Raw genomic sequence first — 16,321 nt, forward strand, 5'->3', positions numbered from 1 at the left:
GCAATATCTGGGATTGAGTTAGCCAAAAGATAACCGGATATTTCGGGCTTCATGCAGTCATATCCGGACAAAGTGGTGTGGAATTCGTATGCAATGGACAGACAAAATCAGAGTAAAAATGGTTTTGGAGAAAAGCAAAGTCTTTTCTTTAGGCAAGTGCATAAAATATCATGTATACAAACAGAAATATCACGTTTGTTTTCCGCAGCTCTTCTAGCTTTCTCGCTAGAAAATACGAATGTGTAGAGCTGGTGTCTCCATGGGGAACCAGTGAGTGTTTCCCAGTCCAAAATTAAATGTTCCCTGATAAAAAAAAAACTTTCAAAATTATAAAGTCCATTGATAATATCCAGAAAACACAAACACAGGGTCTGCGGCAATATCTGGGTTTCAGTTAGCCAAAACAGAACCGGATATTTCCAGTTTCATCCACTCATATCCGGACAAAGTGTTGGGGAATTCGTACACAATGAACAGACAAAATGACAGTAAAAATGTTTTTGGAGAAAAGCAAAGTCTTTTCGTTAGGCAAGTACAAAAAATGTCATGTATACAAACAGAAATATCATGTTTGCCACAGATCCTCTAGCTTTCTCCTAGAAAATACGCATGTGTAGAGCTTGTGTCTCCATGTGGAACAAATTAGAGTTTCCCAGTAAAAAATTAAATGTTCCCTGATTAAAAAAAAAAAAAACTTTCAAAACAATAAAGTCCTTCGATAATATCCAGAAAACACAAAGAAAGGATCTGTGGCAATATCTGGGATTGAGTTAGCCAAAACACAACCGCATATTTCTGGTTTCATGCACTCATATCCGGACAAAGTGGTGTGGAATTCGTATGTAATGGACGGAGAAAATTACAGTGAAAATGACTTTTGAGAAAAGCAAAGTCTCTTCAATAGGGAAGTGCATAAAATGCCATCTATACAAACAGAAATATCATGTTTGTTTTCCGCGGTTCCTCTAGATTTCTCCTAGAAAATACGAATTTGTAGAGCTGTTGTCTCCATGTGGAACCAGTGAGTGTTTCCCAGTACAAAATTAAATGTTCACTGATAAAAAACATTCAAAACAATAAAGTCCTTTGATCATATCCAGAAAACACAAACACAGAGGCTTTCACAATACCTGGGATTCAGTTAGCAAAAACACAAGCGCATATTTACGGTTTCATCCGGTCATATCTGTACAAAGTGGAATGGAATTCCTATGCAATGGACAGACAAAATTACAGTAAAAATGGTTTTGGAGAAAAGCAAAGTCTTTTCGTTAGGTAAGTGCATAAAATGTCATGTATAGAAACAGAAATATCATGTTTGTTTGCCGCAGTTCCTCTAGAATTCTTCCTAGAAAATAAGAAGTTTCAGAGCCTGTGTCTCCATGTGGAGCCAATTAGAGTTTCCCAGAACAAAATTAATTGTTCACTGATAAAAAAAAAACTTTCAAAACGATAAAGTCTATTGATAATATCCAGAAAAAACAAACACATATCTGTGGCAATATCTGGGATTGAGTTAGCCAAAAAAAAAAACCGGATATTTCTGGTTTCATCCAGTCATATCCGGACAAAGTGGTCTGAAATTCGTATGCAATGGAAGGAGAAAATAACAGTAAACATGGTTTTGGTTAAAACAAAGTCTTTTCGCTAGGCAAGTGCATAAAATGTCGTGTAAACAAACAGAAATATCATGTTGTTTGCCACAGTTCCTCTAGCTTTCTCCCTAGAAAATACGAATTTGTAGAGCTGGTGTCTCCAGGTGGAACCAATTAGATTTTCCCAGACAAAAATAAATGTTCCCTGATAACAAAATTTCAAAGCAATAAATTCCTTCGATAATATCCAGAAAAAACAAACACAGAGGCTGTCGCAATATCTGGGGTTCACTTAGCCAAAAACAACCAAATATTTCCGGTGTCATCCTGTCATATCTAGACAAAGTGGTGTTTAATTCGTATGTAATAGACTGAGAAAATTACAGTGAAAATGGTTTTGAGAAAAACAAAGTCTTTTCGTTAGTTAAGTGCATAAAAATGTCATGTATACACACAAAAACATAATTTTGGTTGCCGCAGATCCTCTAGCTTCTCCTAGAAAATATGAATGTGTAGAGTTTGTTCTCCATGGGGAACCAGTGAGTGTTTCCCAGTACTAAATTAAATGTTCCCTGATAAAAAAAAATCTTTCAAAACAATAAAGTCCATCGATAATATCCAGAAAACACACCAGAAGCTCTCTCAATAACTGGGATTCAGTTAGCCAAAACAAAACCGATATTTCCTGTTTCATCCAGTCATATCCGGACAAAGTGGTGTGAAATTCAAATGCAATGGACTGATAATATTACAGTGAAAATTGTGTTTGAGAAAAGCAAAGTCTTTTCGTTAGGCGAGTGCATAAAATGCCATCTAGACAAACAGAAATATCATGTTTGTTTTCCGCAGTTCCTCTAGCTTTCTCCTAGAAAATACGAATGTGTAGAGCTGGTGTCTCCATGTGGAATCAGTGAGTGTTTCCCAGTACAAAATTAAATGTTCCCTAATAAAAAGCATTTCAAAACAATGAAGTCATTCGATAATATCCAAAAAACACAAACATAGAGGCTGTTGCAATATCTGAGATTGAAATAGCCAAAACACAACCGCATATTTCCTGTTTCATACAGTCATATCCGGACTAAGTGGTGTGGAATTCGTATGCAGTGGACCGAGAAAATCACAGTAAAAATGGTTTTGGAGAAAAGCAAAGTCTTTGCATTAGGCAAGTGCATAAAATATCATGTATACAAATGGAAATATCCTGTTTGTTTGCCGAAGTTCCTCTAGCTTTCTCGCAAGAAAATATGAATGTGTAGAGCTGGTGTCTCCATGTGGAACCAAATAGAGTTTCCCAATACAAAACTAAATGTTCCCTGATTAAAAAAAATCTTTCAAATCAATAAAGTCCACTGATGATATCCAGAAAACACAAACAGAGTATCTGTGGCAATATCTGTGATTCAGTTAGCCAAAACACAACGGGATATTTCTGGTTTCAACCAGTCATATCCAGAAAAAGTCGTGTGGAATTCATATGCAATTGACTGAGAAAATCACAGCAAAAATGGTTTTGGAGAAAAACAAAGTCTTTTCCTTAGGCAAGTGCATAAAATGCCATCTATACAAACAGAAATATCATGATTGTTTGTCCCAGTTTTTTTTGATATCTCCCCAGAAAATACTTACGTGTAGAGCTGGTGTCTCCATGTGGAACCAATTAGAGTTTCCCAGTACAAAGTTAAATGTTACTTTATTAAAAAAAAAAAAAACTTTCAAAACAATAAAATCCTTCCGTAATATCCAGGAAAAACAAACACAGAGGCTGTCGCAATATCTGGGATTGAGTTAGCCAAAAAAAACACGGATATTTCCGGTTTCATCCAGCCATATCCAGACAAAGTGGTGTGGAATTCCTATGAAATGGACCGAAAAAATCACAGTAAAAACAGTTTTGGAGAACAGCAAAGTCTTTTCGTTAGGCAAGTGCATAAAATGCCATCTATACAAACAGATATATGATTGTTTGCCACAGTTACTCTAGCTTTCTCCCTAGAAAATAGGAATGTGTAGAGCTGGTGTCTCCACATGGAACCAATTAGAGTTTCCCAGTACAAAATTAAATGTTCCCTGATAAAAAACATTCAAAACAATAAAGTCCTTCGATAATATCCAGAAAACACAAACACAGTGGTTTTTGCAATGCCTGGGATTGAGTTAGCCAAAAACAACAGGATATTTACGGTTTCATCTGGTCATATCCGTACAAAGTGGTGTGGAATTTCTATGCAATGGACCGAGAAAATCACAGTATAAATGGTTTTGGAGAAAAGCAAAGTCTTTACGTTAGGCAAGTGCATAAAATGCAAACTATACAAACAGAAATATCATGTTTGTTTGCCACAGTTCCTCGAGATTTCTCCATACAAAATACGAATGTATAGAGCGGCTTTCTCCATTTGGAACCACTGAGTGTTTAAGAGTACAAAATTAAATGTGCCCTGTTTAAAAAAAAGAAACTTTCAAAACAATAATGTTCATTGATAATATCCAGAAAACACAAACACAGGGGATGTGGCAATATCTGGGATTGAGTTAGCCAAAACAAAACCGGATATTTCCGGTTTCATGCAGTCATATCCGGACAAAGTGGTGTGGAATTTGTATGCAATGGACCGAGAAAATCACAGCAAAAATGGTTTTGGAGAAAAGCAAAGTCATTTCGTTAGGCAAGTGCATAAAATGTCATGTATACAAACAGAAATATGATGTTTGTTTGCCGCAGTTCCTCTAGATTTCTCACTAGAAAATACGAATATATAGAGCTGGTTTCTCCTGTAGAACCAATGAATGTTTCCCAGTACAAAATTGAATGTTCCCTGATAAAAAAAAAAAAACTTTGAAAACAATAATGTCCATTGATAATATCCAGAAATCACAAACACGGGAGCTGTGGGAATATCTGGGATGAAGTTATCCAAAACAAAACCGGATATTTCTGGTTTCATCGAGTCATATCCGGACAAAGTGGTGTGGCATTCCTATGCAATGGACCGAGAAAATCACAGTAAAAATGGTTCTGGAGAAAAGCAAAGTGTTTTCGTTAGGCAAGTGCATAAAATATCATGTATACAAACAGAAATATCATGATTGTTTGCCACAGTTCCTTTAGATTTCTCCCCAGAATATACGAATCTGTAGAACTGGTTTCTCCATGTATAACCACTTAGTGTTTACCACTACAAAATTAAATATTTCCTGATAAAAAAACTTTGTAAACAATAATATCCATTGATAATATCCACAAAACACAAACACAGTGGCTGTGGCAATATCTGGGATTGAGTTAGCTAAAACACAAGCGGATATTTCTGGTTTCATACAGTCATATCCGGAAAAAGTGTTGTAATTCGTATGCAATGGACTGAGAAAATTGCAGTGAAAAAGTTTTTGGAGAAAAGCAAAGTCTTTTCATTAGGCAAGTGCATAAAATGTCATGTATACAAACAGACATATCATGTTTGTTTGCCGCAGTTCCTCCAGCTATCTCGCTAGAAAATACTAATGTGTAGAGCTGGTTTCTCCATGTGGAACCAGTGAGTGTTTCCCAGTACAAAATTAAATGTTCCCTGATAATAATAAAAAAAACTTTCAAAACAATATTGTCCATTGATAATATCCAGAAAACACGAACACAGGGGCTGTGGCAATATCTGGGATTGAGTTAGCCAAAAAAAACCGGATATTTTCGGTTTCAAACAGTCATATCCGTTACAAGAGTTGTGGAATTCATATGCAATGGACGGAGAAAATTGCAGTGAAAATGGTTTTGGAGAAAAGCAAAGACTTTTCGTTAGTCAAGTGCATAAAATGCCACCTATAAAAACAGAAATATCATGTTTGTTTTCCGCAGTTGCTCTAGCTATCTCCGTAGAAAATACGATTGTGTACAGCTGGTTTCTCCATGTGGAACCAATTAGAGTTTACCAGTACAAAATTAAATGTTCCCTGATAAAAAAAAAATTTCAAAACAGTAATGACCATTGATAATATCCAGAAAACACAAACACAGAGGCTGCGGCAATATCTTGGATTGAGTTAGCCAAAAAAAAACCGGATATTTCCGGTTTCATCCAGTCATATCCGTACAAAGTGGTCCTCAATTCGTATGCAATAGACAGACAAAATCACGGTAAAAATGGTTTTGGAGAAAAGCAAAGCCTTTTCATTAGGCAAGTGCATAAAATGTCATGTATACAAACAGAAATATCCTGTTTGTTTGCCGCACTTCTCTAGCTATCTCGCTAGAAAATACTAATGTGTAGAGCTGGTTTCTCCATGTGGAACCAGTGAGTGTTTCCCAGTACAAAATTAAATTTTCCTTGATAATAATAAAAAAAAAAACTTTCAAAACAATATTGTCCGTTGATAATATCCAGAAAACACGAACACAGGGGCTGTGGCAATATCTGGGATTGAGTTAGCCAAAAAAAAACCGGATATTTTCGGTTTCAAACAGTCATATCCGGTACAAGAGGTGTGGAATTCATATGCAATGGACGGAGAAAATTGCAGTGAAAATGGTTTTGGAGAAATGCAAAGTCTTTTCCTTAGGCAAGTGCATAAAATGCCATCTATACAAACAGAAATATCATGATTGTTTGCCGCAGTTCTTTTAGATATCTCCCCAGGAAATACTTATGTGTAGAGCAGGTGTCTCTATGTGGAACCAATTAGAGTTTCCCAGAACAAAGATAATGTTCCTATATAAAAAAAAAAACACTCTCAAAACAATGAGTCCTTCGGTAATATCCAGAAAAAACAAACACAGAGGGTGTCGCAATATCTGGGATTGAGTTAGCCAAAAAAAACCGGATATTTCCGGTTTCATCCAGCCATATCTGGGCAAAGTGGTGTGGAATTCCTATGCAATGTACCGAGAAAATCACAGTAAAAACGGTTTTGGAGAACAGCAACGTCTTTTCGTTAGGCAAGTGCATAAAATGCCATCTATACGAAGAGAAATATCATGATTGTTTGCCGCAGTTCCTCTAGCTTTCTCCCAAGAAAATAGGAATGTGTAGAGCTGGTGTCTCCATGTGGAACCAATTAGAGTTCCCCAGTACAAAATAAAAGTTCACTGATAACAAAAAAACTTTAAAAACCATAAACTCTATTTGTACTATCCAGAATACACAAACAAAGGATCTGTGGCAATATCTGGGATTGAGTTAGCCAAAACAAAACCAGATATTTCCAGTTTCATCCAGTCATATCCGGACAAAGTGGTGTGGAATTCGTATGCAATGCAGCGAGAATATCACAGTAAAAATGATTTTGGATTAAAGCAAATTCTTTTCGTTAGGCAAGTGCGTAAAATATCATGTATACAAACAGAAATATCATGTTTGTTTGCTGCAGTTGCTCTAGCTTTCTCCCTAGAAAACAAATGTGTATAGCTGGTGTCTCCATGTGGAACCAATTGATGTTTCCCAGTACAAAATTAAATGTTCCATGATAATAAATATTCAAAACAATAAAGTCCTTCGATAATATCCAGAAAACAGAAACACAGAGTCTGTCGCAATATCTAGGATACAGTTAGCCAAAAAAACCGGATATTTCTGGTTTCATCCAGTCATATCCGGACAAATTGGTGTGGAATTCATATGCAATGGACCGAGAAAATTTCAGTGAAAATAGTTTTGAAGAAAAGCAAAGTCTTTTGGTTAGGCATGTGGATAAACTGCCAGCTATACAAACAGAAATACCATGATTGTTTGCCGAAATTTCTTTAGATTTCTCCCCAGAAAATACGAATGTGTAGAGCTGGTGTCTCCATGTGGATCCTATTAGAGTTTCCCAGTACAAAATTAAATGTTCCCTGATAGGAAAAAAAAATCTTTCAAAACAATAGATTCCATCGATAATATCCAGAAATCACAAACACAGGGGCTGTGGAAATATCTGGGATTGAGTAAGCCAAAAGAAAACCGGATATTTCCGGTTGCATCCAGTCATATCCGGACAAAGTAATGTGGAATTTGCATGCAATGGACAAACAAAATTAGAGTAAATATGGTTTTGAAGAAAAGCAGAGTCTTTTCGATAGGCGAGTGCATAAAATACCATCTATAAAAACAGAAATATCATGATTGTTTCCCGCAGTTCCTCTAGCTTTCTCCTAGAAAATACGAATGTGTAGAGCTGGTGTCTCCATGTGGAACCAATTAGAGTTTCCAAGTACAAAATTAAATGTTCCCTGATTAAAAAAAAAAAAACTTTCAAAACAATAAATTCTTCGATAATATCCAGAAAACACAAACACAGAGGCTGTGGAAATATCTGGGATTGAGTTAGACAAAACACAAGCGGATATTTCCCTTTTGATCCAATCATATCCGGAAAAAGTGGTGTGGAATTCATATGCAATAGACTGAGAAAATTTCAGTGAAAATGGTTTTGAAGAAAAGCAAAGTCTTTTGGTTAGGCATGTGGATAAACTGACAGCTATACAAACAGAAATATCATGATTGTTTGCCGAAGTTCCTTTAGATTTCTCCCCAGAATATTCGAATGTGTAGAGCTGGTTTCTCCATGTGGAACCACTGAGTGTTTCCCAGTGCAAAATTAATGTTCCCTGATAAAAAAAAACTTTCAAAACAATAATTTCCATTTATAATATCCAGAAAACACAAACACAGGGGCTGTGGCAGTATCTGGGATTGAGTTAGCCTCAACATAACCGCATATTTCCGGTTTTATCCAGTCATATCCATAAAAAGTGGTGTGGACTCTGTAGGCAATGGACCTAGAAAATTGCAGTGAAAATGGTTTTGGAGAAAAGGAAAGTCTTTTCATTAGGCAAGTGCATAAAATGCCATGTATACAAACAGAAATATCATGTTTGTTTGCCGCAGTTCTTCTAGTTTTCTCCCTAGAAAATACGAATGTGTAGAGCTGGTGTCTCCATATGGAACCAATTGGGGTTTCCCAGTAGAAATTTAAGTGATGCCTGATAAGAAAAAAATTTTCAAATAAGTAAATTCCTTCTATAATATCCAGAAAATACAAACACAGGGTCTGTGGCAATATCTGGAATTGAGTTAGCCAAAACAAAACCGGATATTTCCGCTTTCAACCAGTCATATCCGAAGAAAATGGTGTGGAATTTGTATGCAATGGACCGAGAAAATCACAGTAAATATGGTTTTGGAGAAAAGCAAAATCTTTTTGTTAGGCAAGTGCATAAAATGTCATGTATACAAACAGAAATATCATGATTGTTTGCTGCAGTTCCTCTAGCTTTCTCGCTAGAAAATACGAATCTGTAGAGCGGGTTTCTCCATGTGGAACTACTGAGTGTTTCCCAGTGAAAAACTAATTCTTCCCTGATAAAAGAAACTTTCAAATCAATGATGTCCATTGATAATATTGAGAAAACACAAACACAGGGGCTGTGGCAATATCTCGGATCGAGTTAGGCCAAAGAAAACCGGATATTTCCGGTTTCATCCAGTCATATCCGGACAAAGTGGTGTGGAATTCATATGCAATGAATCGAGAAATCACAGTTAAAATGGTTTTGGAGAAAAGCAAAGTGTTTTCGTTAGGCAAGTGCATAAAATGCCATGTATACAAACGAAATATCACGTTTGTTCGCTGCAGTTCCTCTAGATTTCATTTAGAAAATACGAATGTGTAGAGCTGGTGTCTCCGTGTGGAACCAATTATAGTTTCCCAGTACAAAATGAAATGTTCCTCTATAAAAAAAAAAAAAAAAACTTCAAAACACAAAAGTCCTTCGATAATATCCAAAAAACACAAACACAGGTGCTGTGACAATATCTAGGATTCAGTCAGCCAAAAGAAAACAGGATATTTCCGGTTTCATCCAGTCATATCCGTAAATACTGGTGTGGAATTCCTATGCAATGGACTTAGAAAATTGGGGTGAAAACGGCTTTGGAGAAAAGCAAAGTCTTTTCGTTAGGCAAGTCCGTAAAATGCCATCTATAGAAACAGAAATATCATGTTTGCTTTTCGCAGTTCCTCTAGCTTTCTCCTAGAAAATACGAATGTGTAGAGCTGGTGTCTCCATGTGAAACCAATTAATGTTTCCCAGTACAAAAGTAAATGTTCCCTGATAAAAAAAAACATTCAAAACAATAAAGTCCTTCGATAATATCCAGAAAATACAAACACTGAGGCTGTTGCAATATCTGGGATTCAGTTAGCAGAAACACAACCGCATATTTCTGGTTTTATCCAGTCATGACCGGTCAAAGTGGTGTGGAATTCATATGCAATGGACCGAAAAATTCACAGTAAAAATGGTTTTGGGGAAAAGCAAAGTCTTTTCATGAGGCAAGTGCATAAAATGCCATCTACAAACGGAGAGATCAAGATTGTTTGCCACAGTTAATTGAGATTTCTCCCCAGAAAATAAGAAAGTGTAGAGCTGGCTTCTCCATGTGGAACCAGTGAGTGTTTCCCAATACAAAATTAAATGTTCCATGATAAAAAAAAATTCAAACAATAATGACCATTGATAATATCCAGAAAACACAAACACAGGGGCTGTGGCAATATCTGGGATTCAGTTAGCCAAAACACGACCGCATATTTCTGGTTTCATCCACTCATATCCAGACAAAGTGGTGTGGAATTCGTATGCAATGGACCGACAAAATCACAGTAAAATGGTTTTGGAGAAAAGCAAAGTCTTTTCATTATGCAATTGCATAAAATGCCATCTATACAAACAGAAATATCATGTTTGTTTGCCGCAGTTCCTCTAGCTTTCTCCTAGAAAATACGAATGTGTAGAGCTGGTGTCTCCATGTGGAACCAATTAGAGTTTCCCAGTACAAAATTAAATGTTCCCTGATAAAAAAAAAACTATCAAAACAATAAAGTCCTTCGATAATATCCAGAATATACAAACACAGGGGCTTTGGCAATATCTGCGTTTGAGTTAGCCAAACCAAAATCGGATATTACAGGTTTCATCCAGTCATATCTTGTCAAAGTGGTGAGCAATTCGTATGCAATGGACTGAGAAATTCACAGTAAAAATGGTTTTGGAGAATAGCAAAGTCTTTTCGTTTGGCAAGTCCGTAAAATGGCATCTATAGAAACAGAAATATCATGATTGTTTGCCACAGTTCCTTTAGATTTCTCCCCAAAAAAACGAATCTGTAGAGCTTATTTCTCCATGTGGAACCACTGAGTGTTTCCCAGTACAAAATTAAATGCTCCCTGATAAAAAAAAAAACTTTCAAAACAATAATGTCCATTGATGATATCCAGAAAACACAAACACAGGGGCTGTGGCAATATCAGGGATTGAGTTAGCCAAAACAAAACCGGATATTTCCAGTTTCTTCCAGTCATATCCTGACAAAGTGTTGTGCAAATAATATGCAATGGACCGACAAAATCACCAAAAAAATGGTTTTAGAGAAAAGCAAAGTCTTTTGCTTAGGCAAGTGCATAAAATGTCATCTATACAAACAGAAATATCATGATTGTTTGCCGCAGTTCCTCTAGCATTCTCGCTAGAAAATACCAATGTGTAGAGCAGGTGTCTCCATGTGGAGCCAATTAGAGTTTCCCAGTACAAGATTAAATATTCCCCGATAAAAAAAAAAAACTTTCAAATCTATAAAGTCCTTTGATAATATCCAGAAAACACAAACACAGGGGCTGTCGCAATATCTGGGATTGAGTTAGCCAAAACAAAACCGGATATTTCCAGTTTCATCCAGTCATATCTGGACAAAGCAGTGTGGAATTCGTATGCAATGGTCGGAGAAAATCACAGTAAAATCGTTTTGGAGAAAAGGAAATTCTTTTCATTAGGAAAGTGCATAAAATGCCATCTATACAAACAGAAATATCATGTTTGTTGGAAGCAGTCCCTCTAGCTTTCTCAGTCGAAAATACGAATGTGTAGATCTGGTGTCTCCATGTGGAAGCACTGAGTGTTTCCCAATACAAAATTAAATGTTCCCTGATAAAGAAAACTTTCAAAACAACAATGTCAATTGATAATATCCAGAAAACACAAACATAGGGGCTATGGCAATCTGGGATTATCTTAGCCAAACAAAACCGTATATTTCCGTTTTCATCCAGTCATATCCGGACAAAGTGGTTTGGAATTCGTATGCAATGGAATGAGAAAATTACAGTGAAAGTGGTTTTGCAGAAAAGCAACGTCTGTTTGTTAGACAGGTGCATGAAATGTCATATATACAAACAGAAATATCATGTTTGCTTCCCGCAGTTCCTCTAGGTTTCTCCTAGAAAATACGAATGTGTAGAGCTGGTGTCTCCATGTGGAACCTATTAGAGTTTTCCAGTACAAAATTAAATGTTCCCTGATTAAAAAAAAACTTTCAAAACAATAAAGTACTTCGATAATATTCAGAAAACACAAACACAGGGGCTCTGGCGATATGTGGGATTGAGTTAACCAAAACAAAACCGGATATTTCCGGTTTCATCCAGTCATATCGGTACAAAGTGGTGTGGAATTCGTATGCAATGGAATGAGAATGACAGTTAAAGTGGATTTGGAGAAAAGCAAAGTCTTTTCGTTAGGCAAGTGCATAAAATGCCATATGTATAAACAGATATATCATGATTGTTTGCCGCATTTCCTCTAGCTTTCTCGGTAGAAAATACGAATGTGTAGAGCTGGTGTCCTCATTTGGAACCAATGACTGTATACCAGTACAGAATTTAATGTTCCCTGATAAAAAAAATTTCAAAAAAATAATGTCCATTGATAATATCCAGAAAACAAAAACACATGGGCTGTGGCAATATCTGGGATTCAGTTAGCCCAAACAGTACCGCATATTTCTGGTTTCATCCACTCATATCCGGACAAAGTGCTGTGGAATTCGTATGCAATGGACCGACAAAATCACAGTAAAAATGGTTTTGGAGAAAAGCAAAGTCTTTTCGTTAGGCAAGTGCAAAAAATGCCATCTATACAAACAGAAATATTATGTTTCTTTGCCGCAGTTCCTCTAGGTTTCTCCCTAGAAAATACGAACGTGTATAGCTGGTGTCTCCGTGTGGAACCAATTAGAGATTCCCAGTACAAAATTAAAACATCCCTAATGAAAAAAAATTCAAAATAATAAAGTCCTTCAATAATATCCAGAAAACAAAAACACAGCGGCTGTCACCATATCTGGGATTCAGTTAGCCAAAACACAAACGGATATTTCCGGGTTCATTCAGTCATATCCGGACAAAGTCGTGTGCAATTCGTATGCAATGTACTGAGAAAATTACATAGAAAATTGTTTTTTGAGAAAAGCAAAGTCTTTTCATTAGGCTAGTGCATAAAATGCCATCTGTACAAACAGAAATATCATGATTGTTTCCGCAGTGCCTCAAGATTTCTCCTAGAAAATACGAATGTGTAGAGCTGGTTTAACCATGTGGAACCAGTGAGTGTTTAACAGTACAAAATTAAATGTTCCCTGATAAAAAAAAAACCTTTCAAACAATAATCTCCATTGGTTATATCCAGAAAACCCAAACACAGGGGCTGTCCAATATCTGGGATTCAGTTAGTCAAAACAGAACCGCATATTTCTGGTTTCATCCACTCATATCCGGACAAAGTTTGGTGCAATTCGTATGCAATGGATCGACAAAATTACAGTAAAAATGGTTTTGGACAAAAGCAAAGTCTTTTCATTACGCAAGTGCATAACATGTCATCTATACAAACAGAAATATCATGTTTGTTTGCCGCAGTTCCTCTAGCTTTCTCCTAGAAAATACGAATGTGTAGAGCTGGTGTCTCCATGTGGATCCAATTAGAGTTTCCCAGTACAAAATTAAATGTTCCCTGATAAAAAAACTTTCAAAACAAGAAAGTCCTTCGATAATATGCAGAAAACACCAACACAGGATCTGAGGCAATATCTGGGATTGAGTGAGCCAAACAAAAACCGGATATTTCAGGTTTCATCCAGTCATATCCGGACAAAGTGGAGTGCAATTCGTATGCAATGGACTGATAAAATAACAGTAAAAGCGGTATTTGAGAAAAAAAAAAGTCTTTTCGTTATTCAAGTGCATAGAATGTCATGTATACAAACAGAAATATCATGATTGTTTGCCGCAGTTCCTCTAGCTTTCTCGCTAGAAAATACGAATGTGTAGAGCTGGTTTCTGCAAGTGGAACCACTGAGTGTTTCCCAGGACAAAATTAAATGTTCGGGGATAAAAAAAAAATGAAAACAATAATGACCATTGATAATATCCAGAAAACACATACACAGGGGCTGTGGGAATATCTCGGATTGAGTTAGCCAAAACAAAACAGGGTATTTCCTGTTTCATCCAGTCATATCCGGAAAAATTGTGTGGAATTCGTATGTAATGGACTGCGAAAATTGCACTGAAAATGGTTTTGGAGAAAAGCAAAGTCTTTTTTTAGGGAAGTACATAAAATGCCATCTATACAAACAGAAATATCATGTTTGTTTGCTGCAGTTCCTCTGGTTTTCTCGCTAGAATACACGAATAGGTAGAACTGGTTTCTGCATGTGGAACCAGTGATTGTTTCCCAGTACAAAATTAAATGTTCCCTGATTTAAAAAAAGCGTTCAAAACAATAATGACCATTGATAATATCCAGAAAACACAAACACAGGGGCTGTCACAATATCTGGGATTCAGTTAGCCAAAACACAATCACATATTTCCGGTTTCATCCAGTCATATCCGGACAAAGTGGTGTGGAATTCGTATGCAATGGACTGAGAAAATGACAGTGAAAGTGGTTTTGGAGAAAAGCAAAGTCTTTTCCTTAGGCAAGTGCATAAAACGTCATGTATACAAACAGAAATTATATGTTTCTTTGCCGCAGTTCATTTAGATTTCTCCCCAAGAATACAAATGTGTATAGCTGGTGTCTCCATGTGAAACCAAATAGAGTTTCCCAGTACAAAATTAAATGTTCCCTGAAAAAAACATTCAGAACAATAAAATTCTTGGATAATATCCAGAAAACACAAACACAGAGGCTGTCGCAATATCTGGGATTCAGTTAGCCAAAACAAAACCTGATATTTCCGGTATCGTCCAGTCATATCCGGACAAATTGCTGTGGAATTCGTATGCAATTGACAGAGAAAATTATAGTGAAAGTAGTTTTCGAGAAAAGAAAAGTCTTTTCGTTAGGCATGTGCATAAAATGCCATCTATACAAACAGCAATATCATGATTATTTGCCGCAGTTCCTTTAGATTTCTCACCAGAAAATACAAATGTGTACAGCTGGTGTCTCCAAGTGAAACCAATTAGAATTACCCAGTACAAAATTAAATGTTCCCTGATTAAAAAAAATTACTTTCAATACAATAATGTCCTTCGATAATATCCAGAAAACACAAACACAGGGGCTGTGGCATTATCTGGGATTGAGTTAGCCAAAAAAAAAAAATCAGATACTTCTGATTTCATCCAGTCATATTTGCAAAAAGTGGTGTGGAATTCGTATGCAATGGACTGCGAAAATTGCAGTGAAAATGTTTTTGGAGAAAAGCACAGTCTTTTCGTTATGGAAGTGCATAAAATCCATCTATACAAACAGAAATATCATGTTTGTTTGCCGCAGTTCCTCTAGCTTTAACCTAGAATATACGAATGTGTAGAACTGGTGTCTCCATGTTGAACCAATTTGAGTTTCCCAGTACAAAATTACAAGTTCCCTAATTAAAAAAAATTTCAAAACAACAAATTCCATCGATAATATCCAGAAAACACAAACACAGGGTCTGTGGCAATATCTAGGATTCAGTTAGCCAAAAATAAAACCGGATATTTCTGGTTTCATCCAGTCATATCCAGACAAAGTGGTGTGCAATTCCTATGTAATGAACAGAAAAAAATCACAGTAAAAATGGTTTTGGAGAAAAGCAAAGTATTTTCCTTAGGCAAGTGCATACAATGTCATGTATACAAACGGAAATATCATGTTTGTTTGCTGCAGTTCCTCTAGCTTTCTCCCAGAAAATATGAATGTATAGAGCTGGTTTCTCCATGTGGAACCAATTAGAGTAACCCAGTACAAAATCAAATGTTCCCTGATAAAAAAATTTTCCAAACAATAAAGTCTTTCGATAATAGCCAGAAAACACAAACACAGGGGCTGGGCAATATCTGGGATTGAGTTAGCAAAAAAAAAAAAAAAAAAAAAAAAACAAATGGATATTTCCGGTTTCATCCAGTCATTTCCTGACAAAGTGATGTGCAATTCGTATGCAATGTACTGAGAAAATCACAATAAAAATGGTTTTGGAGAAAACGAAAGCCTTTTTGTTAGGCAAGTGCATAAAATGTCATGTATACAAACAGAAATATCATGTTTGTTTGCCGCAGTTCCTCTAGCTTTCTCCTAGAAAATACGAATGTGTAGAGCTGGTGTCTCCATGTGGATCCAATTAGAGTTTCACAGTACAAAATGAAATGTTCCCTGATAAAAAAACTTTCAAAACAAGAAAGTCCTTCGATAATATGCAGAAAACACCAACACAGGATCTGAGGCAATATCTGGGATTGAGTGAGCCAAACAAAAACCGGATATTTCAGGTTTCATCCAGTCATATCCGGACAAAGTGGAGTGCAATTCGTATGCAATGGACTGATAAAATAACAGTAAAAGCGGTATTTGAGAAAAAAAAAGTCTTTTCGTTATTCAAGTGCATAGAATGTCATGTATACAAACAGAAATATCATGATTGTTTGCC

Source organism: Lepus europaeus, chromosome 21, assembly GCF_033115175.1.
Source record: "Lepus europaeus isolate LE1 chromosome 21, mLepTim1.pri, whole genome shotgun sequence".
Classification (NCBI taxonomy): domain Eukaryota; kingdom Metazoa; phylum Chordata; class Mammalia; order Lagomorpha; family Leporidae; genus Lepus; species Lepus europaeus.